Source organism: Chlorocebus sabaeus, chromosome 3, assembly GCF_047675955.1.
Source record: "Chlorocebus sabaeus isolate Y175 chromosome 3, mChlSab1.0.hap1, whole genome shotgun sequence".
Taxonomy (NCBI): Eukaryota; Metazoa; Chordata; class Mammalia; order Primates; family Cercopithecidae; genus Chlorocebus; species Chlorocebus sabaeus.
This window is the reverse complement of record NC_132906.1, coordinates 91,566,557-91,594,154: the sequence shown is the minus strand read 5'-3', so window position 1 is coordinate 91,594,154 and position 27,598 is coordinate 91,566,557. Positions and strand designations below refer to the sequence as shown.

At 41.0% G+C, this 27,598-nt stretch overlaps 1 long non-coding RNA gene across 1 annotated transcript in view; it reads left to right on the top strand.

Annotated features, from left to right (window-relative positions):
- Positions 1-25,494, top strand: part of LOC103214789 (uncharacterized) — a 122,592-nt gene extending 97,098 nt beyond the window's left edge. Inside the window, exon 3 of the long non-coding RNA XR_012092618.1 lies at positions 24,970-25,494. This is a non-coding gene — a long non-coding RNA (uncharacterized lncRNA). The remainder of the gene's footprint in view (positions 1-24,969) is intronic.
- The last annotated feature ends 2,104 nt before the right edge of the window (positions 25,495-27,598 follow it).

The following is a 27,598-nucleotide window of genomic DNA, read 5'->3' as shown; positions in this document are numbered from 1 at the left end:
CTTGACCTTCCTTGTGCTCTAGGTATAAGTGATTTGGTGGCCATGTTAGATACCCTTGGTCAAGGCAAGGTTAGAGGTATCATTTCCTTCCTTCTGACTCATCTAAGAAGATGTTCTCTAAACTCCAGGCTATTAATGGCTTTGCAAAAATTTCTGAGTGATAATGCTGCCTCCATTACCTTTTTGGCTGATTCGGTATCTGTCTTTTTCACTATATAATATTCATACAGGGCTGTTGCACCCATGACTGGATGAGCCTGCATAGAAAAGAGGAGATGACAACCTTAAGGAACATTTTTAAATTGAAAATTGCCCAAGACTTTTGAGCCAAGCACATATATGCTAATGACATACAAATTACATACAAATCATATGCAAATATATCTTTCATCTATCCAAGTCTCCTTATGCTTTGATGTGGCCCTTGGGAAGCGTCCTGCTGCAGATCATTAATCTAAGGAGTTGATTTAACAGCTTTCTCATTCTTTAGCCTTTTGTTATCTAATTGCCTTCATTATCTGGAATAATGCATAAATGCATTTTCTAGAATTTCATAAGTAAGAACTCATAATTTCAACAAAGGGATTTGTGTTTGGCAAATAGTCTTATCACATTGATCATATATACATATACATATATAATATATGCACATATATACATATATATGCAAAAGCTGTATTTTGAAAGATGTTAAAGAAATTAGAATGCAAATAGAAGATACATTCATAATAGTTGTTACTTTCAAATTAAGCACATGCCATCTTTAAGAGCTGTCCTTTGAAATTTATTACGTTAGGTACTTGGTAAAGCAAAGCAATCACATTTAGGTACCAAATACATCTGACAAAAGTTGTAACAATAGATACTGAGATCATAACTAATTTTTTTAACTCTCTTATATCTATTATTGAATGTAAGGCAAGTTATGTGCAAGACTTGTTGAGCATTTTTAAGGGCACCATACAGAAGGATCAGTATCACAGTGTGAGGGAACTGGGGCCTCATCTGTGTTCAGAGGCAGTTATACAGAAAGCATTCAGTAAATGTCTGGAGATGAAGACAGAGCCACACACCTGTTTGGAGGAGGCATTTAGCTTCATGGTGCACCCTCCAACAGCAAGTTAAACTTACACAAATTCCTGCTGTGATGAAGTCACTGGGAACTGGAGCTTGCAGAAAGAGTGACCAAGACCCAGCCAATGCTCAGCTCTCCCCCACAATCCCCCTGCCTCTTTTTGCCCTCATTGTCTTCATTAGCTGGAATAATGTATAAATGCATCTTGCAGAATTTCATAAATTAGAGGATAGACTCACTGCAGCCGGTGAGTCAATCAGCAAATACTCATTGAGCATCCATAGCATGCACTACAGGGAAACAAAGAAGTAAAAATATACACTGGCCACCACCAATTAAAATTATCATATAGACTGACATCTTGCTTAGCTAATGTACCCATATAGTACAAAGATCTCACCCTGAGATCTACTGCAGCTAAAGGCAGGAATGAAATATGAAAGGTATCTGATGGGATCTAGACTTTCTCTCGTCATCCCTTTGACCATGGGTCTGGCTGCCGACACAGACTGCAATTGCAATATATGGGAAAGCAGTTGACTCCATTCAGAGATATGGCCTCCTGAATGTTCTTAATAATATCATATTGCATTTAAAGGCAATTAAGGGGAAAGTTTTATTATGAATTGACCCTCACATTTGTGGTTGTATCTGAAAATCTTATACTTCCATCTGCACGTTATTTATCAGTTGTTTGTATCACTCACAGACATCGAAAACCTACCCTATCATTGACATGAAAGAGAAGAGAGTCACAGCAGAACTTTCTTTTCTTTTTCTTTCTTTCTTTCTTTTTTTTTTTAAGCTGACGGAATCCCACTCTGTTGCCCAGGCTGGAATGCAGTGGCACCATCTCGGCTCACTGCAACCTCTACCTCCTGGGTTCAAGCAATTCTCCTGCGTCAGCCTCCCGAGTAGCTGGGATTACAGGTACGCACCACCATGCCTGGTTAATTTTTTTGTACTTTTAGTAGAGATGGGGTTTCACCATGTTGGCCAGGCTGGTCTCCAACTTCTGACCTTAGGTGATCCACCCACCTCGGCCTACCAATGTGCTGGGATTACATGCATGAGCCACCGCGCCTGGCCACCAGCACTTCCCCCCCTACTTGCTTCCCTCCCTCCCTCCCTTCCTCCCTTTCTTTCTTTTCTTTCTTTCTTTCTTTCTTTCTTTCTTTCTTTCTTTCTTTCTTTCTTTCTTTCTTTCTTTCTTTCTTTCTTTCTTTCTTTCTTTCTTTCTTTCCTTCCTTCCTTCCTTCCTTCCTTCCTTCCTTCCTTCCTTCCTTCCTTCCTTCCTTCCTTCCTTCCTTCCTTCCTTCCTTCCTTCTTTCTTTTTTTCTTTCTTTCCTTCTTTCTTTCAAACAGAGTCTTGCTCTGTCGCCCAGGCTGGAGTACAGTGGCAAGATCTCCACTCACTGCAAGCTCCACCTCCGGGGTTCGTGCCATTCTCCTGCCTTAGCCTCCCAAGTAGCTGGGACTATAGGTGCCCGCCACCATCCCCGGCTAATTTTTATATTTTTAGTAGAGACAGCGTTTCACCGTGTTAGCCAGGATGGTCTCGATCTCCTGACCTTGTGATCTGCCCACCTCGGCCTCCCAAAGTGCTGGGATTACAGGCATGAAACACTTTCCTTTTTAAATGGAGCCGCCATCCCAGACATTGCACTGACCTCAGGCAGAGCTAACCAGCAACAATGTCTTTTTCTCTTTAATGCATTTTGGTTTTGCCTCATTTAATAAACACTTCCATAGTACTTGCTGTGTGCCAGGTATTATCTTAAGTGTTCTACAAATATTAATTCTCAAAACAGCCTTATATGATATGGACTATTATTATTTCCAACTTTCTGTGAGAAAATTGAGGCATAAAAAATTGAAACATTTTACTTTTCTTACACAATACAGAGTCAAACCCAACACAATCTCACTTCAGGGGCTATGCTTTTAGCCACTACACTATGTGACTATTTTCTTGTGTAGAGCTACATGATTTCCCTAGACCTTTCATAATTTGCTAGTCTAATGCAAGAATGACTCCAGAAATTAGGTACTGGGGGTGATCCAAGGCAAATTAGCTACCTTCAGAACTGGGAAAAAGACCTACATCTAAAAGTGCATCACAAAATAGGAAAAAAAAAAATATTGCTTAAAGTCTCAATGCAGAAAGTGATCTACCAATCTGGTTATCATCTGTAGCTATCGGATGGTTGATTTCTGTTCTGCCAAAGATATCAGCATGCACTGAAGAAGCAGTACAGGAATGATAACTCTCAGAGACCAGACTAAATATTTCAAGTGAAGCAGAACAGAAAATGCCTAAAGTTTTGGAAACTGCAGCCTGTGAGTAAGATAAGGTGGAAAGCAGCCAGACAAAAATCAAAGAAGTCCAAAGCGGCCCCTCCAGCACTTTGGAGGAAGTCAGCCTATGATCTGGGACACTGCTGAAAGCACAGCCACCAAAAGGGAAATGAGAACGTTGTCAAACGGCATGCACTCTGGCGCTCCAGGCGGCCACATGCTTCTCCTTGGAGAAGAGCATGGGGCAGGTGTGGCAACGCTAAAGTCAAACCCGCTGTTGGTTATTGACGATGCCCATGAAGGGGGCAGGGGTTCCTTCTCCAAGGAAAGCTTTGAAGCCCCTTCTTCTGGCCTTCAGCACCTACCTGACTCCCATTTTCCCTCCACCTACCTTTGGGTTATACCTTGCTCTCAAATGTGTACTTACTTTTTGTTAGTTGTTTTCTAGCCCATCAGATAGTATAGGTAGGTATCCATCTTTTAAAAAGGGATCAAATTTTGCCAGTTTTGAGTCTAGGCAAATAGGAATTGTTACTAGAAAGTTATGAAAGTATTTCTGAAGGGTAGGCTGGAATTGGTTGGAATTCTAGAGCAATTCCAGTCGAGTGCACTGGGATATGTGGGTGTTACATGGGGAACCAATGCTTATGAAGCATCTAGCATGTGCCCAACATCATGCTGGGGCGCAGACACTGCTCACCAGTGGAGAGGCCAGCCTGGAGGCAGCCAGTCCCAGCTGGACAGTCATGGAGTGTCCAGGCAAGCAGCAATGGCCTGTGTTCCTGCAGACGGCACTGCCGGGCAAATACTGAGCTCTGTGACTGGAAAACTCTGTCAACATTGGTGCAGCCAGGTGAGCCCAACCTGTTTCAACAAGGGGGACCCACGGGTCACCAGGAGCTGACATGTGGGGCCAAATAGGGTCAGAGACCTGGAAGTGGAGAAAGGTAGGGGCCAAGGTTTGAGTTGCCAAGAACTGGGCAGTGGTCTCTGTGAACCTCCAGTGTCTGGGCCTGGAGTAGAAACACTCCACTACGTGTATGTACCCATACAGTACACAAGTAGTGTTTCTACACTATACTCTGGGCCCAGAAACTGGAGAGGTTTGCTCCAGTAGTAAACCTCTACAATACATTTATGCAGGCATCCAAAAGTTCTTAATTTGAGGGGGCTGTGCCTTCCCTTTGACTTTCTGGTGATGAGTAAAGACCCCATTGCAGGTAATGTTTGTAAATGCATACGATAAGATATATAGGATGAGAAGAACCTTATTGTATTAAAATGCAATTCCATCTTCAGAGTCCATAGACCCCGGGTTACACAGCCAGACATGTGACTCTTGTAATTATGATAGCAAGGTTTGCTTAGGGTTTGAACCCCAGAAATGTCATATTGGATAAAGGAGCTAAGTGTTTTCCTCACAGCAACATTGATTGCTAAATGGGCTTGGGTCTGTGTCACAGGGGAGGGAAACTGTGGATCTGAGATGTTAGGTTACCTGCATAGGAGAAGACACAGAGACCCAGGTGTTGGGTATTTCATCCAGGGCTCAAGCATAGCTTTTTTGACTCCAAATAATATATTCTTCCTTCTATGCCAGACTGTGAATGGGAGAAGGCTAAGGCTGCTGAGAGCAGATGATCTGAGGAGGAGCAGTCAGGGTGAACGCTCCCTGACACGCTCCAAGGTGGGCCAGTCTGGTGCTCCTGTAGATCAGGGCATCTCAGCCTCAGCATTGCCGACACCTGGTGCTTGAGATATCTCTGCTGTGGAGTCTGTCCTGTGCACCGTGGGATGTGTTGTAGCATCCTGGTCTGTACACATTCAATGCCACCAGCAAGCCCCTCAATTGCGACAATGTCTCCAGACATTGCCAGATCAGCCCTGTTGAGAGCCGCTGCTATGGAGCGGGATTAGGTCCAGTTGCTGAGCAACTGAATGTGTTTGGAACTCTCTCCCTCTGTTACATATTACTCTTCAGGCTTTTCCCTCTCCATGGGGCAAGCCTCCTGATGTGGTTTGGATTCGTATCCCCACCCAAATCTCACAATGAACTGGAGGAAGGGCCAGGTGAAAGGTGATTGAATCATGGGGGTGGATATTCCCCTTGCTGTTCTCATGATAATGAGTGAGGTCTCAGGAGATCTGGTTGTTTAAAGTGTGTGGCACTTCCCCATTCTCTCTCTCTTTTCTCCTCCACCATACTAAGACATACTTGCTTCCCCTTTGCCTTCCTCCACGATTGTAAGTGTCCTGAGGCTTCCCAGTCATACTTCCTTCCTTTTTTTTTTTTTTTTTTTGAGACGGAGTCTCACTCTGTCGCCCAGGCTGGAGTGCAGTGGCCAGATCTCAGCTCACTGCAAGCTCCGCCTCCTGGGTTTACACCATTCTCCTGCCTCAGCCTCCGGACTGGCTGGGACTACAGGCGCCCGCCACCTCGCCCGGCTAGTTTTTTGTATTTTTTTTTTTTTTTTTTTTTTTTTTTTTTTTTTTTTGAGACGGAGTCTTGCTCTGTCACCCAGGCTGGAGTGCAGTGGCCGGATCTCAGCTCACTGCAAGCTCCACCTCCCAGGTTTACGCCATTCTCCTGCCTCAGCCTCCCGAGTAGCTGGGACTACAAGCGCCCGCCATGTCGCCCGGCTAGTTTTTTGTATTTTTTAGTAGAGACGGGGTTTCTCCATGTTATTAGCCAGGATGGTCTCGATCTCCTGACCTCGTGATCCACCCGTCTCGGCCTCCCAAAAGTGCTGGGATGACAGGCTTGAGCCACTGCGCCCGGCCTATTTGTGTTTCTTCAACGTTTCATACCTGAAATGTTTAAGGGTGAGAGTTTTGCCACAGGGAACGGCTTTGGCCACAACTTTTAAATGTTCCTACTTTGTAGTCTCAATATTTTATTGTCAGAATAATCTGTAACTCTAGTTTTTATTTCCTTTTGGTCTAAGAATTACTTATTATAATGTTCAATCACCAGTTGTATGCTTTCATAAGTGAGAATATTGCAAAAAGGAAACAAAAAACATAATAGAACCATCATGCACATTCCTATCATTCAGGATGAAAAATAGTGATGAGTATTTTTAATAACTGCACATGTAATAGATGTGTACATTCTGCATGAGACAGAACAAGAATGAAATCCTGTAGGCAATACCAACTTCCCCTTTGATGCTTACATGAAGTCCGATTGCTAACTTCTATCACCCAGAGCTCAGTAGCATGTGTTAGGTATGCCAACTTAGGTCATCTGTGTGTTTTAACACTTCTTCACAGTAGTCCAGCATAGTCTGCATTTTATTCATTCCCTACTGAGGGCTGTTTCTGTTGTTTTCCACTTTTTTTTTCCTGCTGTAAACACTGCTGTAGTGATCCTCTAACGTGTCTCTTCTCTTGAACATGTAGAGGTATTCCCTAAGGTGTGCACTTAGAAGTGAAATTGTGAAATTGATGGATACAAACATTTCTAATTTTAATAAATATTGCCCAACTGCTCTTCAGAGTTCCTGTGGCAATTCAGGTTCAGAGGCTGGAGCTTTAAATGTAATATTGTATTAATTATATCCAGTTTTCAAATGGTCAGAATATATTGCTTGTGTGATAGAGTCATGTGAACATAACATATATATTTATAGTTATATTACATTCTCCTTGAATTCCTAACAGATCTTACTTTAAGTTTTGATATTATATTTCTGATGCATTAAAATTCATAGCTTTTCTATTTCCAGTTTAGATTATTCCCTTTATCAATATTAAATAACCTCAGTCCCATTTGATTTTTTTTGTATGTCCCAAAATTGTGTTACGTTATACAGTTGCTTTCCTTTGTAATTGCTTTAATTCTCACCCATTGTTTTATTTCTACCACCCTCAGTATTAGTTTAGTACATACCCTGTTTTTTTGTTTTTTTGTTTGTTTGTTTGTTTGTTTGTTTGTTTTTGAGGCAGAATCTTGCTCTGTTGTCCTAGCTGGAGTGCAGTGGCACAATCTTGCCTCACGGCAACCTCCGCCTCCTGGGTTCAAGCAATTCTCCTGCCTCAGCCTCCTGAGTAGCTGGAATTACAGGTGTGCGCCACCACACTTGGCTAATTTTTGTATTTTTAGTAGAGACAGGGTTTCACCATGATGGCCAGGCTGGTCTTGAACTCCTGACCTCAAGTGATCCGCCCACCTCGGCCTCCCACAGTGCTGGGATTACAGGTGTGAGCCACTGCGCCCAGCCACATTAACTTTAGTTGTGCTCTGCAGTTACTTCCTCCATGGTCTTCCAAGCATGCTGTTGGGCTAGCCAAGGGTGTTTGCACGCTTCTGTTTTCTTTATGATGTAGCTACTCACTTCTGTAGCTCTATGCTCCATTGCCTTCAAATGCATCACTTGGCAAAAAAGAAATCTAAGGTCAATTTGATATTTCTTCCTTTTTAAATAACTTGTTTATGACCTGAATGCTTAAGGCAATTTTCTTTATGTTATAATAAAAATTCAAGATTTCTAGATATTTATTTTCTTTAATTTTTCTTTTTGTATTTTAATCTATACTTCCAAGCCTTTTTCTTTAATTATGTTTTCATTCTCTGCCCTGCACAAAGGTAATATATTTGTTATTCTTTATTGCTTTGCCTTTTTCTTCTGCACTCTGGAAGAGGTTTTCAAATTTGTTCCACATCACTCATCACTGATTTATTTTCTATGGTATCAATTCAGTTACTCTTCCTCATACTGATGCACTTGGCTTTGTCACACTTTTGAATTATTTTAATTTTCCATTTCTGGTTCATGAATGTTTCCGTTGGTTTCTTGGAGAACTTTCTTGCATGCTATTAAGGTCATTAAACAGCAAGCATTATTCTAGGTGTTATAGTAGGTAGATTTTCAGAAGTACGTCTTTCCTCTGACAGTTTAGGGGGTGGCCTCCATTTCTGTGTCTCCTATGATTCCCGTGTATTATTTGTGAGTGCATGCGCATGCACTCATCCTGAAGAGGGCTTTATTCAGACCCAGGATTTGCCAGAAGTCAGTGTAGACTGAGCTCCGACTGAGAAAGAGTGCTGCCCTCCACACCAGCAGTGGGAGCTGGTGGAGCCGGCTCTGTTTCCACAATGGCCAGGTGTTCATGGGGGGTGCTCTGTAGAGAGGATCTTCTCAGTCCCTCAGTGGGTCCTCTGATAACTGAACCATCAGAACACGCTCCATTCCCACTGGAATTTCTCAGCCCTGCCCCTGCTCCTCCGCTAGCACTTTCCTCCTTGGAAATTGAGTAGGTTTCCCTGCACGCCCACACCTCCAAGCTCCTTCCTAACTTAGGGTTCTGTTATGGGGTCTTTGTTTTCCTCATTTTTATGCAGACATAATAAGAATATGAAAAATAGTGATTGTGGTGCTGTGTTGGTGTGGGAGGCAGCTGTGCAGTGTTTGTCACTTCAAAACATCACTCACCTACAGGACAGGATTGGCTGCCATGTTTCCTGTCCCTCAGAGCAGGGAGCAGGGAGTGGAGGAGAGAACAAGGTCTCCTTATCGCTGTTGGTCTGGCAGTTTGCTTTGTTCCGTGCAGGAAAGCAAGCGTGGGGAAGATCTCATTTTGGTTTCTCAGATTAGCACTCTATGGATAGAATTTCTTTTCCTAGGTATGTGTGATAAGTGTTATTCTTTACCATCTTTTGCTCTGTCTTGGAAGGCTGTTTCAGAGACTGCCAGCTAGAATTCATTCCTAATGACATGTATCCTGGTAGATTTTCTGAAAATCCCATTTTCTATTATAAATGCCTTTCATTAGACATATACTTAAACATCGTTCAAATAGTTATCAAATGACATTGGTTCCATGAAACGGTTACTTGAAAACCAACGTAAACTAATTTGTTGTATAATAAATACCTTGATGTCAGGAAATCACTCATTGTGGTTGGTATTAAATAGATGTGAGTGGGTTTGCTGACAGGAAAAGGGAAAGAAAGAAGGAGGGAAGAAAGGAAGGAAGGTGGGAAGGAGGAAAAAGGGGAAGGAGGGAAGGAAGAAAGGGAGGGATAAAGAGAAGGAGGAAGGAAGGACAGAAGGAAGGAAAGGAAAGGAAACGAAAGGAAAGGAAGGAAAAAGGGCAGGTGAAGGAGGGGAGAGGAGGAGGGAGGGAGGAAAGAAGGAAAGTATGAGTTTCTGATTCCAATATCTGTAAGATAATTAGAAACACGCATGGAATGAATAGCAGAGCATTTTCTACCTGTAGATCAATGTCAGCAAAAGTCCTGATTGAAAAAGAAAATGTGACTTTAAAATAAGGCAAGTATATTTTGTTTTATGTGCATTTATGCTAATATTTTATATTTAAGAGCCATAGCAAGAATGCAAATTCTATCTGGACAGTTTTATTGATATGTTTAGTTACAAATTTAGAAGCATAGGACATACTATGCTTTTTATAAACCTCACAGCTTATAAAGTTTCTGGAAAGTTGGCAAAAATCCACAACATTTCTGTATTTCAGTAATAATTCCTGTGCTGTTCTTTGGTGTATTCCCTTCTTCTGCCAAACGCCTTCACCAAACAATTCATTTGTTACATTAAATTTTCTTTTTCTTTCTTTCTTTCTTTTTTTTTTTTTTTTTTTTGAGACACAGTCTCACTCTGTCGCCCAGGCTGGAGTGCAGTGGCACGATCTCTGCTCACTGCAACCTCTGCCTCCCAGGGTTTAAGCGATTCTCCTGCCTCAGCCTCCCGAGTAGCTGGGATTACAGGCATGCTCCACCGCACCTGGCTAATTTTTGTATTTTTAGTAGAGGTGGGGTTTCGCTATGTTGGCCAGGCTGGTCTCAAGCTCCTGACCTCAGGTCATCTGCCCATCTCGGCCTCCCAAAGTGCTGGGATTACAGGCGTGAGCCACCACACTCGGCCACATTAACTTTAGTTGTACTCTGCAGTTACTTCCTCTATGCTCTTCCAAGCATGCAGTTGGGCTAGCCAAGGGTGTTTGCATGCTTCTGTTTTCTTTATGGTATAGCTACTCATTTCTATAGCTTTCAGTACCCAGCTTATTAAGTGATACAACAGAGGATGCATCAGAACTCTGACCCAATAAAGGCAAATACATTGACATGGGGAAGAGGAAAGAGTGGAATCACTTATAATTTTCCTTTCAGGAACACTGTTTTCCCAAGTAACCCTCGATTTTGTGCTACTGAGTTAAATTGTCTGCCTTCGCCCTATATGTGATTCTGGACATACATTTGATTTTTAGGAAAGCGGCTCAATTTGGCCCTAAGCCTGCCATGCCTCCAATTGTAAACGTGGAGTGCTATGAAGGGTGATGTCTGTGTACTCTCTAGGAAATCCTGTGAGTTTTCACAAGTAACATGCTAAAATCACAGCATCTTTCACCTGCCACAGACATTATCTTTAAACTTAAAAAGTGTAAAGGAATGTGAGTTGATAGCTTTTTGTGTCAACCAGAGGATCTATGAGTAAGTCATGGTCCCAAGAGAGTTGAAAGACATCAGTCTAAATACCATCCTAATTAACGCTGTTAGACGAAGATTAATTTTAGTTTACCACGGATCCACAAGGCACTGGGAGCATGATTGTTCATTATAAATGGGGGAACATTCCACTGCACTTAGACAAATCCCAAATCTGGAGCTTATAAAACCTGACAAACTTAAACAAGCTAACAATATTTTAACAAGATTTTAATAACATGTTGATGAATGCCCAATGGGAAAGCATTTTCAATTATACCATGACACACTCTTGTCCCTTGCGCTGTAATAAATAAGAGAGTCACAGGCAGTCACTCGTGTTGCTACACTGGAGTTGTTTACTGTCTGAGGTCACTAAAGCTTATTCTGGATCACAGGTTAATGGCCAGTGTTTTTTTCTAGAAGGAATGAGTTGTGTGTGTCTGCATGTGTTCTAATTATGTCAGTTGCTAATTCAATTCCTCTGTTTATTAGGTCAGTCTATTTTCAGCAATGTTATTGTCTTAGTCCATTTTTTGCTGCTTTACCAGAATACCAAAGACTGGGTAATTTATAAATAAAAGAGATGTATTTGGCTCATGGTGGTAGAGACCGGGAAGTTCAAGAGCATGGTGCCAGCATTGGGTGAGGGTCATCCCATGGTGCAAGGGCGGAAGGTGGAAGTGAGTACCCAAGACAGAGGAAAAGGAGGCTGAACTCCAGAGATGACTAACCCACATGTGTGAGGGCAGAGTCCTCACAACCCAATCAGCTCTTCAATATCCCACCACCCAATACTCTTACAGTGACAATTAAATTTCAACATGAGTTTTGGAGGGGATATTCAAACTATAGCAGGTATCCACAAAGCTGGTAGAGAAGGGATTCTGTATTTCCCCTGATGGCTCTCTGTGGGCAGCTTCCTTGAGTTTTTTTAGGTCAAGTAAAGGACTTTGGCATTAGTAATAAAAAATATGTAATGACAAAGAGTTAGAGAATAAAACCCAAATGAATGTTAGGCACCGAGAACCTAAAGAGGTGAAGGAAGGATGCTGTGAGAGAAAAAGCCTTAAGGAATTACTAAATTCAGAAAAATACGGCTGTATCATGGAAGGTCACAAAAAGTAAGTCATACACAATTTAATTTTATGTTCTGTTTAAAGCTAAATATGAACAAGTACTTCTGCTTGAGATGGCCCTGTCATCAGCTCAATCGCAAAGGATAGCCAGGAACAATGTAACAAAGGGTAATTGTCAATACCATAATTTCCCACTAAATTTTTCCTCATTCTTAAAAATTTCTCAGGAACAATAAAACTTTTAGAACGGTGTAGTGTGTGATGACATAGCATTCTTCTTAATCTCCCATCTTTCTGATTTATTTGCAAGGCAAAAAAAAGGTAGCTCCTAGCACTGGGAGATTTTCTGAACTTGTGATATGTATGAACTGGGATTCACTCTACCTGCTTTACCTGCATTATTTCATTATTTAAACCTCCTACCAATATACATGTTTCCATGATTGTCTCTATTACATGTGCTACCCCTTGAAAAAATTCTAGGTCCACACAGTTTCCCTGGTGAATGCCTTTTAACCTTCAAGAATAATTCCAGTGCTACTTAAGCCATTACAGATCTTTAATAAGCGTTCTCTAAAAAAAAAAATTCAACAAAAGCTACAATATCAAAACCTGTGGAAGATACTGTCCTGGTGCACATGTGTGCTCATACACACACACACACACACACACACACACACACACACACTCTATAAATGAAGGCTAGCTTAATACATAAATATCAGCAAAAAACTGAACTTAATAACCAATAGAATTGAGGAGCATTTGAAATACAATACTCTATGAGCAAGTGTGAATGTGCCAGGGAAGCAAGGAAACCTTGCAATTAAAAGTTTTATTGTCCCTGAAGAAAATTTATATAGTTAAAAATATATTTATTTATATTTCTATATCTTACATATCTAATGATATATTTATATATAACATATATTTATATTTATAATGTACATTTATAGGGGAAATTAGAAAGAGTTTATTGATATGGAAACACCCTACAATGCTATAGTATTTCATTACCTGACAAAGCGCCTGGAAGACAGAGCTAATGTTGCGAGTTTGGCTCTTGAAATCTTTTTTTTTTTTTTTTTTTTTTTTGAAGAAATACACTTCTGTGCTATTTATATTGCATGAATATATAATGCAATGTTTATGTTTCAATATTAAGAAGGTAAGCAACCCAGTAAAAAATACCAGCAAGTTTGCAGAGACACTTTACAAAAGAATGAATACAAATGGCCAATAAGTATATAAAAAATGTTCCACATGGTTAGTCATCAGGGAAATGCAAACTAGAACCACAATGAGCTATCAATACTCACCAATCAGAATGTCTACAATTCTAGCTTCCTGTGCTTCTTTGCAGTCTATGGCTCTCTTTATCTCAGATACCAATGTCTTATTGATTTTATTAGAAATTGGCTTGAAGTCTTCTAGAATTTTGTATATACGCACAGTATTTAATCCATTGTGCCTGTTTGGCTTTTTTCTCAGCAAAATTATTTGGAAGTTCATCCACATTGTTGTACATATCATTGGTCTATTCCTTTTTATTGTAAGTCGCATTCCATTGTATGGCAATACAGCCATGCGCTCATGTTTCAGTCAATCATGGGCTGCAAATATAATGGAGGTCCTGCAAGATGATAATGGAGCTGAAAAATTCCTATCCCCTGGTTACATCGTAATGTCCTAATGCCATCCTTCCTCATGTGTTTGTGGTGATGCTGCTGTGAACAGACCTACTGTGTTGCCAGTCCCATAAAAGGATAGCATATACAGTTATATACAGTATATAATACTTGATAATGATAATAAACTGTTACTGACATACATATTTACTATACCATGTTTTTATCCTGTTTAGACTGTATGTCTGCTCGGTTTTTTTTTTTTTAAAGTTAAATGTATGACAGCCTCCAGCAAGTCCTTCAAAAAACAAAGGCATTGTTCTCAGAGGAGATGACAGCTCCATGCCTGTTATTGCCCCGGACAAACTCCCAGTGGGATAAATTGTGGAGGTGAAAGACAGGGATATTGATGATCTTGACCCTCTGTAGGCCTAGGCTAACGTGTGTGTGTGTGTGTGTTTGTGTGTGTGTGTCTTAGTTTTTAACAAAAACATTCAAACCATTTTTCAAAAAAAAAGTTTGAAATAGGAAAAAAGCTTATAGAATAAGGATATAAAGAAAGAAAATATTTTGTACAGATGTACAATTTGTTTTAAGCTAAGTGTTATCACAAAGGAGACAAAAAACGTTTAAAAATACTGCCGGGCGCAGTGGCTCATGCCTGTAATCCCAGCACTTTGGGAGGCTGAGGTGGGCGGATCACTTGAGCTCAGGAGTGGGAGACCAGCCTGGGCAACATGGTAAAACCCCATCTCTACCAAAAATACAAAAAATTTAGCTGAGCATGGTGGTGCGCACCTGTAATCCGAGCTACTAGGGAGGCGGAAGCAGGAGGATCATTTGAGCCTGGGAGACGGAGGTTGCAGTGAGCCAAGATTGCACCACTGCACTCACTCCAGCCTAGGTGAAAGGGCGAGACTGTCTCAAAAACTAAAAAAATAAATAAAAATAAATAAATTTAGAAAGTTAAAAAAAAAAAGACTTACTGTGAACTAAGGTTAACTTACTCTCAACAAATTAAAATGTTTTTCAATAACTTTAGTGTAGCCTGAGTACACAGTCTTTATAAGTCTCTAGTAGTGCACAGCAATGTCCTAGACCTCCACGTTCATCCACCGCTCACTCGCTGATTCTCCCAGAGCAATTTCCAGTCCTGCGAGTTCCCTTAATGGCAAAAGCCTTATAAAGATGTACCATTTTTGTCTTTTATATTATGTTTTTATTGTTCCTTTTCTATGGTTAGGCACACAAATACCGTTGTGTTACAGTTGCCTACAGTATTCAGTACAGCCACACGCTCAACAGGTCGGTAGCCTAGGAACCATGGGCTCTGCCCTATAGCCTAGGTGTGTAGTAGGCTATACCATCTAGGTTTGTGCAAGCTTACTCTATGGCATTCGCACAGCAGCAAAATCGCCTGATGAGCCATTTCCCAGAGCTTACCCTCTGGTTAAGTGGTGCTGACTGTGCTGCAATTCACTTATCCCGCTGAGGGGCATTTGGGTGCTTCCAGTTTGGGTCTATTACAAATATATTTGCTGTGAACATATGTGTACAGTTCTTTGTGTGAGCATATCTTTTTACTTCTGTTCGGTAAATACCTAGGCATGGAATGGCTGGATTACACGAGAGGTGTATTTTACAATTTTAAAGAAACTATTAGACAGTTTTCCGAAGTGTTGGGTTGAACTGAAGTAAACTGAAGTGTTTCTACCCCAACAACAAACACTCAGCCTCTCTTGAACTCACCCAGTTAGGTTTTTAATCCCTCACGTTCCATGGGTGAGTTCTTCCTAGGACATCACACACCTCCAAAGCTTTGTTCTCTGCTTTATCTTACTGACCCGTTGGTCATCTCTGATACAATTGATCACTCTCTCCTTCTTGAAATGCTTTCCTTGCTTTCTTCCAAAGCAACAGACTCACCTGGGTATTTTTCTTACCTTCCTGTTCATTGCTTTCCAATCTGTCCTGCAGGATCACCTCCTCCTCCTGAGGTCCACACCTAAGAGCGCCCTGGGACCCAATGCTCTTCTCTCTCACTTTCTCTGTCTATGTATATTGTAGGTATCCCATCCATGCCTGTGGCTTTAGATGCCTCAGGTTCTGTAATCCACCTATCCATCCCTCAACCTAGTCACCTACCTATCCTCCCTCACTCTTTTCATTCCTCTTTATTTTCTTTATCTTTCTTTCCTCTCTTTTTTTTTTTTTTTAGACTGTCACCCAGGCTGGAGTGCAGTGGCATGATCACAGCTCACTGCAGCAACAGGCTCAAATCATTCTGCCACCTCAGCCCCACAAGTAGCTGAGACTAAAAGTGCATGCCACCATGCCTGGATAATTTATTTTATTTTATTTTTTAAGTTTTTGTGTAGAGAAGGGACCTTACTATGTTGCCCAGACTGGTCTCGAACTCCTGGGCTCAAGCAGTCCTCCCACTTGAGCCTCCCAAAGCACTGGGATTACAGGCATGAGCCACAAAACCCGGCCTTTTTAAAAAAAGTCTTTCTATCTCTATCTTTGACCACTTGGTCTGAGTTCTGGAACTATATGTGCAAATACCTGTTCAACTGATATTCTACATGTATATCTTCAAATAGGCATGCATGTATTTCAGGGAGAATTCTTGATTTCTCTTTTCCCCCAGCCCTAACATCGAAATCTGTTTCAATCTAGATCTTTCCCATTTTAATAAATACCAGTTCTATTCACCAAGTTGCTTAGGTCAAAACACTGCTTAGGTCAAAACACTGCACGTCAATATTAATTTCTCTTTTTCCCCTCACACCCCACATCTAAGTCATTGGCAAGACTTTAATTCCAGAATACTATCTGAATTTGAACACTTCCCACAATTCCCACTACTGCTTTCCTGATTCCCAACACTGCAGACATCCACACGGATCTCTTGGGGGCCCCTTCTTCACACTCTTGCTCCCTGAACTCTCTATTCCACACCACGGTCACAGCTCTACAACCAAGATGGGCCAGTGCCCTGCGCAGACCTCTCTCTGGTTTTTCACTGTACTTGGAATCCCATGAAAATTCCAACCATCACCCGAGCGACATCCTGCCGCCTCATCCCTGCCTCATCTCACAGTGCCCCAGGCTCACCTCCTTCTACCCTGCACCTTCCTCTGTCCCTCACGTCGGCCAAGCTCATCCAGGTGCAGAGACTTTTCACTAGCTCTTCTCCCTGGAATGCTTTTTATTCTCGTGAAGCACCTTCTTTGTTGTTTGTTTTTCAGATATCTCATCTACTGGAAAAAACTCCCCCCAACATCGTATCTAAACAGCCCACTGAGTCTCCCTGGCCTACCACCTTCCTCCACTGTCTAAGGCACTTGTTTCTTCATAATATGACATCATGTCTCATTGGCATTGTATTGTCTGTCTCACACTAGGCAGTAGACCTTGTGTGGCAGGACGTCGTCTGGAGTTTCAGCCCTACAGTCTAGGTAATGCTGCAGGTACGTATCACCTGAGAATCTCTGTGCTGGATGCCGCAGGTGCTTATTTTACTCAGGAAAAGCCCTCCGTGAATCTGGGTGGCTCTTTAGAGTCACCGCCCTGCCGACTTTGATGCAGCAATCCAGGCAGACGGATGCTCCAGCGTCTTCTCCTGCACCACCGGAAACCCACTGGCACGGCAGTAGAAGACACCAAATGGAGAATTCTGCTCCAGACCTTAAATCCATTTCCTTAGAACGGACACAGCTTTCAGCTACTGATAGTTCCTTCCCAAAACTTGTCACGTGGCCACATCTAACATCAGGGGTGCATGGATATGATGGTTAATACTGAGTGTCAACTTGATGGAATTGAAGGATGTGAAGTATTGATCCTGGGTGTGTCTGCGAGGGTTGCCAAAGGAGATTACCATTTGAGCCAGTGGGCTGGGAAAGGCAGACCTACCCTTAATCTCGGTGGGCATCATCTGATCAGCTCCCAGTGAATATGAAGCAGGCAGAAAAACGTGAAAAGGTGAGACCGGCCTAACCTCCCAGGCTACATCTTTCTCCCGTGCTGGATACTTCCTGCCTTCAAACGTCAGACTCCAAGTTCTTCAGTTTTGGAACTCGGACTGGCTCTCCTTGCTCCTCAGCCTGCAGATGGCCTACTGTGGGACCTTGTGATCCTGTGAGTTAATACTTAATAAACTAATAAACTTAATAAACTAATAGGAGATATAATACTTAATAATACTTAATAAACTAATATGAAATATATATATCTCCTATTAGTTATATATATATAATCTCCTATTTTATATATAGGCATATATATATATAAAATATATAGGAGTATATATATGTGCATCTCCTATTGGTTTTATATATATAAAATCTCCTATTATATATAGGAGTATATATACAATACTTAACGATAATACTTCATAATCTATAGGAGATATATATATCTCCTATTAGTTCTCCTATATATAATTCTTATATATATATACACACATATGGATATATGTGTATATATGTATATATGTGCGTATACATATATATAGATATATACATATGTATATATATGAGGACTATATATATAGGAGAACTAATATACATATACATATATAAAAATATATCCTACTAGTTCTGTCCCTCTAGAGAACCCTGCCTGACTAATACAATAAGCAACCCGAGTGAGGGTGCAGCATTAGGCAATGTGACCTCATTTGTCTTCATCATCCAACTTCCAGCCCCTGGAACTTGGAGAGTAGCACTTGGCTTAGTGTAGGTCTTCAGTAGATTTTTGTTGAATGTGTAAACCAAAATTAAAATTCTAAGGTCCCTCGACCATCTAAATGAACTTCCTCATCAGCCATGGCTCTTAAAATTTAAATTGAAAGACTGGTTCAGGCCATGATGGGAAGTGGGGGTGGGACAAGCCTCATTATGCCTCTCTGCCATTAACATCAATACAGACTTTCAGAAACATTTTACATCATGTTCTCTCTGAAGCCTGCTAGCTAAAAGCTTCATCTGCATAATAAAACTTTCATCTCCACAACCTCTTATTACAACCCAAACATTCCTTTCTTCTATTGATCCCAGGTCTTTAGACAAACTCAACCAATTGTCAACCAGAAAATGTTTAAGTTTACCGATAGCCTGGAAGCAGCTTCCCACTGCCACCCACCCAACCCCCACCCTCCTACCACAACGCCTTTGAGTTGTCCCCCCTCTCCAGAGCAAACCAATGTATTTCTTAAATGTATTTGATTGATATCTCATGCCTCCCTAAAATGTATAAAACCAAGCTGCACCCCAACCACCTTGGGCACATGTCATCAGGACTTCCTGAGGCTGTGTCACGGGCTCACATCCTCAACCTTGGCAAAATAAACTTTCGAAATTAAGTGAGACCTGGGTCAGATTTTCTGGGTCTACAGATGAGATTAAATGTGTCCAGATCTTGGCTTTTCTGGCTGTGGAATCATGGTTCCAAGAGAACCAAAAAACTTCTAACAGTGCTTCTGATCTGCTTTAGCCTCCTGGTTTTGGCACACTTCATTGGACGAGGACTTCTGTATGCCACGTCCTCTCCCATCGGGAATTATATGTTTGGAAATTCATTGACACAGTTGTGTGAATTAGTTTACCGTGTCATCCTGCCAAGGAGCAATGATACTTCTCACAATGGTTCCAGTTTGGGAAGAAGGGTTTTGTAAGGGATATCTTTCTGGTGCTTTCAAACCACCTGACAGAAGCAACCAACTACTTCTTTTTTTAAAACTTTTACTTTAGATTCAGGGATCTATGTGCAGGCTTGTTATACAGGAAATTTGTGTGTTGTACAGATTACCTCATTGCCCAGTTACTACGCCTAGTACTCAATAGGTAGTTTTACCTCATCACCCAGGTACTAACCCTAGTACTCAATAGGTAGTTTTTTGATCCTCACCCTCCTCCCACCCTCCACCCTGAAGTAGACCCAGGTGTCTGTTGTTCCCTTCTTTGTGTTCATGAGTTCTCATCATTTGGCTCCCACATATAAGTGAGAACTTGCAGTATTTGGTTTTCTGTCCCTGTGTTAGTTCACTTAGGATAATGGGCTCCAGATCCATCCATGTATCTGCAAAGGACATGAACTCATTGTTTTTTATGACTGTGTAGTATTCCATGGTGCATATGTACCATATTTTCTTTATCCAGTCTATTGTTGATGGGCATTTAGGTTGATTCCATGTCTTTGCTATTATGAATAGTGCTGCAATGAACATTCACATGCATATGTTTTTATGGTAGAACAATTTATATTCCTTTGGGTATATATCCAATAATGAGATTGTTTAGTCAAATGATAATTCTAAGTTCTTTTGGAAATCACCAAACTGCTTTCCACAATGGCTGAAACAATTTTCTTTCCCACCAGCAGTGTATAAGCAGGCTTTTTTACTTTGCCCCCTCGCCAGCATCTTTTACTTTTTGACTTTTTAATAATGGCCATTCTAACTAATGTGAGATAGTATCTCATTGAGGTTTTAATTGGGGTTTCTCTAATGATCAATGACGTGCATATTTTCATATGGTTGCTGACCACATGTACGTCTTTTGAAAAGTGTCTTTTCGGCAACCTACAGAATGGGAGAAAATTTTTGCAATCTACTCATCTAACAAAGGGCAAATATCCAGAACCTACAAATAACTCAAACAAATTTACAAGAAAAAAACAAACAACCCATCAAAAAGTGGGCAAAGGATATGAACAGACACTTCTCAAAAGAAGACATTTATGCAGCCAACAGACACATGAAAAAATGCTCATCATCACTGGCCATCAGAGAAATGCAAATCAGAACCACAATGAGATACCATCTCACACCAGTTAGAATGGCAATCATTAAAAAGTCAGGAAATAACAGGTGCTGGAGAGGATGTGGAGAAATAGGAACACTTTTACACTGTTGGTGGGACTGTGAAAGACAGTGTGGTGATTCCTCAAGGATCTAGAACTAGAAATACCATTTGACCCACCCATCCCATTACTGGGTATAGACCCAGAGAATTATAAATCATGCTGCTATAAAGACACATGCACATGTATGTTTATTGTGGCACTATTCACAATAGTAAAGACTTGGAACCAACCCAAATGTCCATCAGTGACAGACTGGATTAAGAAAATGTGGCATACATGCACTATGGAATACTATGCAGCCGTAAAAAAGGATGAATTCGTGTTCTTTGTAGAGACGTGGATGCAGCTGGAAACCACCATTCTCAGCAAACTATCGCAAGAACAGAAGACCAAACACCACATGTTCTCACTCATAGGTGGGAATTGAACAATGAGATCACTTGGACACAGGAAGGGGAACATCACACACCGGGGCCTGTTGTGGGGTGGGGGGAGAGGGGAGGGATAGCATTAGGAGATATACCTAATGTAAATGACGAGTTAATGGGTGCAGCACACCAACATGGCACATGTATACGTATGTAACAAACCTGCACGTTGTGGACATGTACCCTAGAACATAAAGTATAATAAAAATATAATAATAAAAAAAGGAAAAGTGTCTGTTCATGACCTTTGTTCACTTTTTAATGGGGTTGTTTGCTTTTTGCTTGTAAATTTATTTAAGTTTTTTTTTTTAATAGATTCTGAATATTAGACCTTTGTTGGTTGCATAGTTTGCAAGTAATTTTTCCTATTCTGTAGGTTGTCTGTTTACTCTGTTGATGTTTTCTTTTGCTATGCAGAAGCTATTTAGTTAGGTGCCATTTATCAATTTTTATTTTTGTTGCAATTGCTTTTGGTGTCTTTGTCGTGAAATATTTGCCTGGTCTTATGTCCAAAATGATATTGCCTAGGTGGACTTCCAGGGTTTTTATAGTTTTGGGTTTTGCATTTAAGTTTTTAATCCACCTGAGTTGTTTTTTGTATATGATGTAAGGAAGGGGTCCAGCTTCAGTCTTCTGCATGTGGCTAGCCAGTTATCCCAGCATCATTTATTGAATAGGGAGTCTTTTCCCTTCTGCTTGTTTTTGTTGACTTCATCAAAGATCAGATGATTATAGGTGTGTGACCTTGTTTCTGGGCTTTCTATTCTGTTCCGTTGGTCTATATGTTTGTTTTTTTGTGCCAGTACCATGCTGTTTTGGTTACTGTAGTCTTGTAGTATAGTTTGAAGTCAGGTAATGTGATGCCTCCAGCTTTGTTATTTTTGCTTAGGATTTTCCTGGCTATTCAGGCCCTTTTTTTTGGTTCCATATAGATTTTAAAACAGCTTTTTCTAATTCTGTGAAAAATGTTAGGTAGTTTGATAGGAATAACATTGAATCTGTAAATTGCTTTGGGCAGTGTGGCCATTTTAGCAATATTGATTCTTTCTATCCATGAGTATGGAATGTTTTTCCATTTGTTTGTGTCATCTCTGATTGCTTTCCCAAGTGCTGTTTTGTTTTGTTTTGAGACAGAGTCTTGCTCTGTCGCCCAGGCTGGAGTGCAGTGGCACCATCTCAGCTCACTGTAACCTCTGCCTCCTGAGTTCAAGCAATTCTCCTGCCTTAGCCTACTGAGTAGCTGGAATTACAGGTGCACACCACCACGCCTGGCTAATTTTTGTATTTTTAGTAGAGACAGGGTTCCACCATGTTGGCAGGCTGGTCTTGGACTCCTAATTTCGTGATCTGCCCACCTTGGCCTTTCAAAGTGCTGGGATTACAGGCATGAGCCACCATTCCCAGTGTTTTTTAATTCTCATCTAGAGATCTTTCACCTCCCTGGTTAGCTGTGTTCTTAGGTGTTTTTTTCTTTTTAAGGCTACTGTGAATGGGATTGAATTTTTGATAGAGCTCTCAACTTGGCTGTTGTTGGTATATAGGATTGCTGCTGATTTTTGTACATTAGTTGTGTATCCTGAAGCTTTGCTGAAGTTGTTTATCAGATCAAGGAGCTTTTAGGCAGAGACTGTGAGCAAACACCTACTTTTAAAAGGATTGTTTTCTTAACATATGTTGTTCTCAGTTTTAATCATGAATCATGCTACCTATTGATAGTATGCAATTTATCCATAGTACGCAATTTATCCTAAGCCTAGCACAAAAAACTAAAGTTGGGGGAAAAAGCAGTCTTTTTTGGTGTGTTCCTTAATTTTTGTTGGTAACAGGTTTTGTCTATGAACAGAAAGATGTACTCAAAGCATCTAAGAGGTCTTAGAGATCATCTGTTGAGCAAAGTAGAAGCTGAGATTTAATGTTCAACATTTAATTAATGTGGAGGAGGTTACTTAAACTTACACAACTAGTTAAAGTAGGAAACACGAGAACTTCAAGTTCTCGCTTCTTAGCCAAGACTCAAATTGTACAAAAAACAAAAAAAAAATGTTTATGTTTACTAGTCAGTCCTTTAAAATTCTTGAAAATAGGAATTGAAAATCTATTTTAATTCAAATGTTTCTAGGAAAAGTGTATCTTCTCATCAGAAATAATATATTATTTAATCCCCACTGTGCACTTAGATTGTTATAATCAAGTCTGAATTTATTTTAAGGAAAGAAGACCTTAAGGTTTTTGTGAAATCATGTATTTCTGAGGAAATACAAGGAAATACGATGACACAAGAAATCCTTCATCTTTGAGAGGAACTAAGTGGGAAGTGAATTAAACTTTTTTCAGCAATTTTGTGTACTCTATAGATGTTAAAACCTCAGAACTGATGTCATTTTTACTGTGCAGAGAACTAAATTCTTTCCAGCTCTTGTTAATCAGAAATGATAGAACATATATATATGTTGTGGGAATAATTAAGGAAAGAACTAAAAACGTGAGAAGGAAAATCTGGCTTCTCTTTAAAAGGCCATTAAAATCTTGATAGCATTATCTGCTTAAGCAGCACATTCCAGACAAAAGCAAGAGACTGTATAAATGTAAAGATCAGAAGCACAAAACTCTGGAATCAGGCACATAACTGTAAATCCCACTGCCTCTTGCTAGCTGTGCAGTTATGACAAGCCAGTGTGTGCCTCAGTTTCCTCATCTGTAAAATAGGGACACCAATAATAATAAGACCTAGCTTATAGGGTTGTTGGGAGGATTAGATTAGATGCATAAGCTACTTTGACAGACTGCATGCTGATCTGTGACACTAATATCTTCCATGGCTGTCACCAGCAGTGGGGCTGCTCTCATATCAGGAATAAGAAAAAATCAATTCACCATCCTCAGCATTCACTGTCTGTCTTCAGTGTTCATGGCCCTTAGCATTCATGGTCTTCAGCGTTCCCTGCCTCCATCATCTTCCACCTTGACTCCATCCACCAACAGAGGCCCCACGTTTTAAGTTGTCTTTGAAAAAACTCATTGAGTGAAGCGTTGCTCTGCATAGAAGTAAAACAACATAAAATATTTCACATCTCCCAGTTTCCCCTTGGATGAAGCCCTTTGCATTCTTGCCCTTGTGGAAGTTTCTAGTCCTTGCCTAATCATGACTGTAGTCCCATCTCCTTTTGCAAAGAATTACTCCAGTCTTCTGAGCCTGGGGACACAACCTCACATATGTTCTATGTCTGCTGTCTGGACTTCCCCATCTCTTCATCTTTCTTGCCCTGCAAAGCCTCTGCCTTTCTATTCAGTCTTCTGCACAACCATAAAGGATGTCTCTCAGGGCCTCAGCACACAGCACAAAGCACGCTGTTTTCTAATTATTTTTATCTTCCTAAGTAAACTATGAGCTGCTGGAGAGAAGCAATCCTGTCTTCTTCATCATTGTCTCTCCAGGGTCAGACCTGACACACAATAAATTCTCAATAAGTCTTGTTGAAAGAACTGTAAATTGTTGAGACAGGCCAGAAAGCAAACCTCATTCCAAAACATCCATTCATTGGATTGCCTTGAAGTGGTCTCAGCCAAATCCACCTTTTACATTAAGCGTATGTTACTCCCAAGGATAGCAGAGAGTGTGGCTTTGGAGTCAGACTGGCCAAGTCATCTCTGACCATCCCAGTGAACTTGACCAAAACCCCCAGTCAAATGGAAGCGTATAGATAACACCACGCCAAGGTCCTGGGGTAAATGCTTCCTGCCTTGATTCCCAAGCTCATCTGCACACATCATCCGAGGATCTTCAGAAAACGCTAGGGAGGGTGTCTCAGACCGCTCCCATGATTATGATGTAATTGGTCTAGCCTACAGTTTGACTCTTAGAGCTTTTAAAAGACACCAAGTGATTCTGAACTGTACCTATTTAGGAACCATTGGATTAATAGATAGCTGCTGTTGTTGCCATTCTTCTATTACATTTAATATCATATACAATAATATATAACATATTATACAATATATTTTATATAAATGATATTTAATCTTGTCCTGAGAGCTAGGAAGAATTTAATGCAGATTGTATTTGGGAAGATATGTTTATTGAAGCAACTATATCGTTGTTATGAGTCTGGATTTGTTCATCAGACTATTTTTATTCTCCCTGCAGGGTAAAGGACTGAAGCTGTGGAGAGCCCACTGAGAGATGGACAGTGAAGACAGCCTACAGCCCTGGGAGGCCATGGGGACTCTGTCTACTATGGGCAGTGCTGGGAGCAGCCTAGTGGGCCTTGGGGCCTGGGAGGGGACAGTAGAGGGAGCCTCTGAGAGCTGGGAGGTGGCCCAGACCCATAAAGTGTCACTTCAAGCCTGTTTACCCCTCAGTCTTTGAAATAAAAGGGCAACCGTGTTGATGCTGAATCTGCAGTCAACCGACAGTTAAAGCTGTAGTTTATACCCAACAGGTGTGCGGATGAACCTGAAAGTGAGTCATGGCTGAGTCCCTGACCCAGCTTTAACTTGTATGTCTTGTATTGTAGTAACTTCCCTTTATTTTCCATGGCCTCCTTTGTATGGATGTTCTATGTTTTTTACAATCAGCAGATATCCCACATTTTTTGCCACCACGTTGATTTTTCACGTTGATCATCTTCATTAAAAAAGCACCGACACTAAATGTTTATTTTTCTTTTAAAAGGTGACATTCTAACATTTATCATTATATGAAGAGATGTTTTTATGTTTCCAAAATTATGTTTTCCGGACACAAAACATCCTCATGTGTAGAATCAATGGAATTACTTAGCTACAGTTTTCCTATCGTCAATATTTGACATATTTTTTGTAAATTTGTCAGCCTAAGTTATGTATATATGCAGCGAAGCTTTCACTATTTTGAAATTCTAACAATAATAACTGTAAAATTATAATAGAACCGATAAGCACTCAAAAATCAGTTTATAAAATATTTGTGTTAAAAAATGGATACGTAAAAAAAGAGATATAATGGTGACATTAATTCCAAAGCCAAACTTCTATTACTATTGGGAAGAAATGTCACATTTTGATGTGCTTTGTCCAGTGAAACGTAGAGGTGGGGGAGGATGTGAAAGGCAGCCCGGGGGGGTGAAGACAGGTCTGATCCAGGAAGTGGGGTGCCCCCCTCTGTGAAGCACAGCTTGTGGGGGGCGTAAGTCATTTGTCTCCAAGTCCCAATTCCTGAGACCCTGGTAAGTAGGAGAGTGTGTAGGCTGGAATCCTTTCTTTAAAAAAAACTATTTGGAACCACATGAACTGAGCTACTGATGTGAGGACACATTCTCTATTAATAGCGCCTCTATTCTAGCTCTCCATCACATCCTATCTGTGACATTTAAAGCCACTTAAGAGACACAGCATTGGCCTTGGCTGCCTTGGACGAGTTCTTATCAACATGCAGAGGCTTAAGGGAGCATCTCAGGATAGTTCAGTGGCTGCCTCCGTCAATACAAACACCGTAGACTAAGTCGCCCCTTCCGTCACTGACTGCATTCTGAACCTGCTCTGGAAATGCTTCTTCAAAGCGCAAGACAAACCTCAGCCCATTCTCTCCTGCGTGCCATAGTGACCTCTGTGCACCTGTGTCCAGCATGAAACTCACAAAAGCAAAACTGTCCCCTCAAGTCCCTCGAGGTCAGGAACCGGTCTTGCTTATCTTCGTGGTACTAGATCTGAACGTGGCACCTGCCGCACAGTGTAAGTGCGCAGTCTGGGATTGTGGAACAGAAGTCATCAATCTTTTTACTGCCTGGCTTCTGAAGCTGCGGTCTACGGACTAGGGTGTTGGCATCTCCAGGAAATTTGTTAGAGATACCGAATCTTAAGCCCCACCCAAGCTTACAAAAGCAGAATCTGCATTTAACCAGATCCCCAGGGCTTGTGTGCACACACCGAAGTTTCAGAAGAGATGTACAGTTAACTAAATTTTACTAGGTTAACCTATTTTCATGACACTGTTTGCTTCCTGCACCAATTTTAGATAATGGGCTCTGAGGGAGGCATGGAGCAAAATGATAAATTCACAGATCTCTTATTCATGCGTTTGAGTACACCCCATCATTAGCAAGGAAATGAAAGCTCCTGATTAAAGTGACTATTTTTGTAACATCACTGCACTTTTCCATTTCAAAATAAACCAGAATACAACTTGTATGTTTATCCCATTTTCAGCTGAATATTACATCTAGATAAATAACACTAAACCCCGCTGTCATGAAGGACAGCCTGCCTATTACTTCTGTGAGGGGATGGAAATACCACCGCTCCACTACCCCTGCCCCATTAAGTCCATGTAAAGCTTAGCTCATACTTTCTGATCCATGACCTACAGATCTCTGTATTCATTTATTTCCATTCTGTATCATTCCAAACTGCATTCGGGGTTGTCCCCCACCCCCCACTGCTCCCCTCTCCGACACAAACACTTAAAATAAAAACTAAGGATATGTAACCTTCAGCTAAGCTTGACAATGAATGGTCACCCTTATGTGATATTGCTTGCTAATATCCTTTTGCTGCCTCTACCTTGTTTGCTGCTAATATTTGAGCTGGACTGAAAGCTGAACTCACAGAGACCCTGTGCCGTGTGTTTGTAATTTCTTTCCTTAGAGCCACTCAAAGTCTGTGGCCTCACAGGTCTGGTCTGGCATTGCAGTGTGAAATTCTCCACGTGCCCTTGCCATGCCTAAACGCAGCCCCTGGAGAATGTTCCAACCGACATTCTCTAAGACAGCCTCTCACCTGGCCCTTCATGTAGAGAG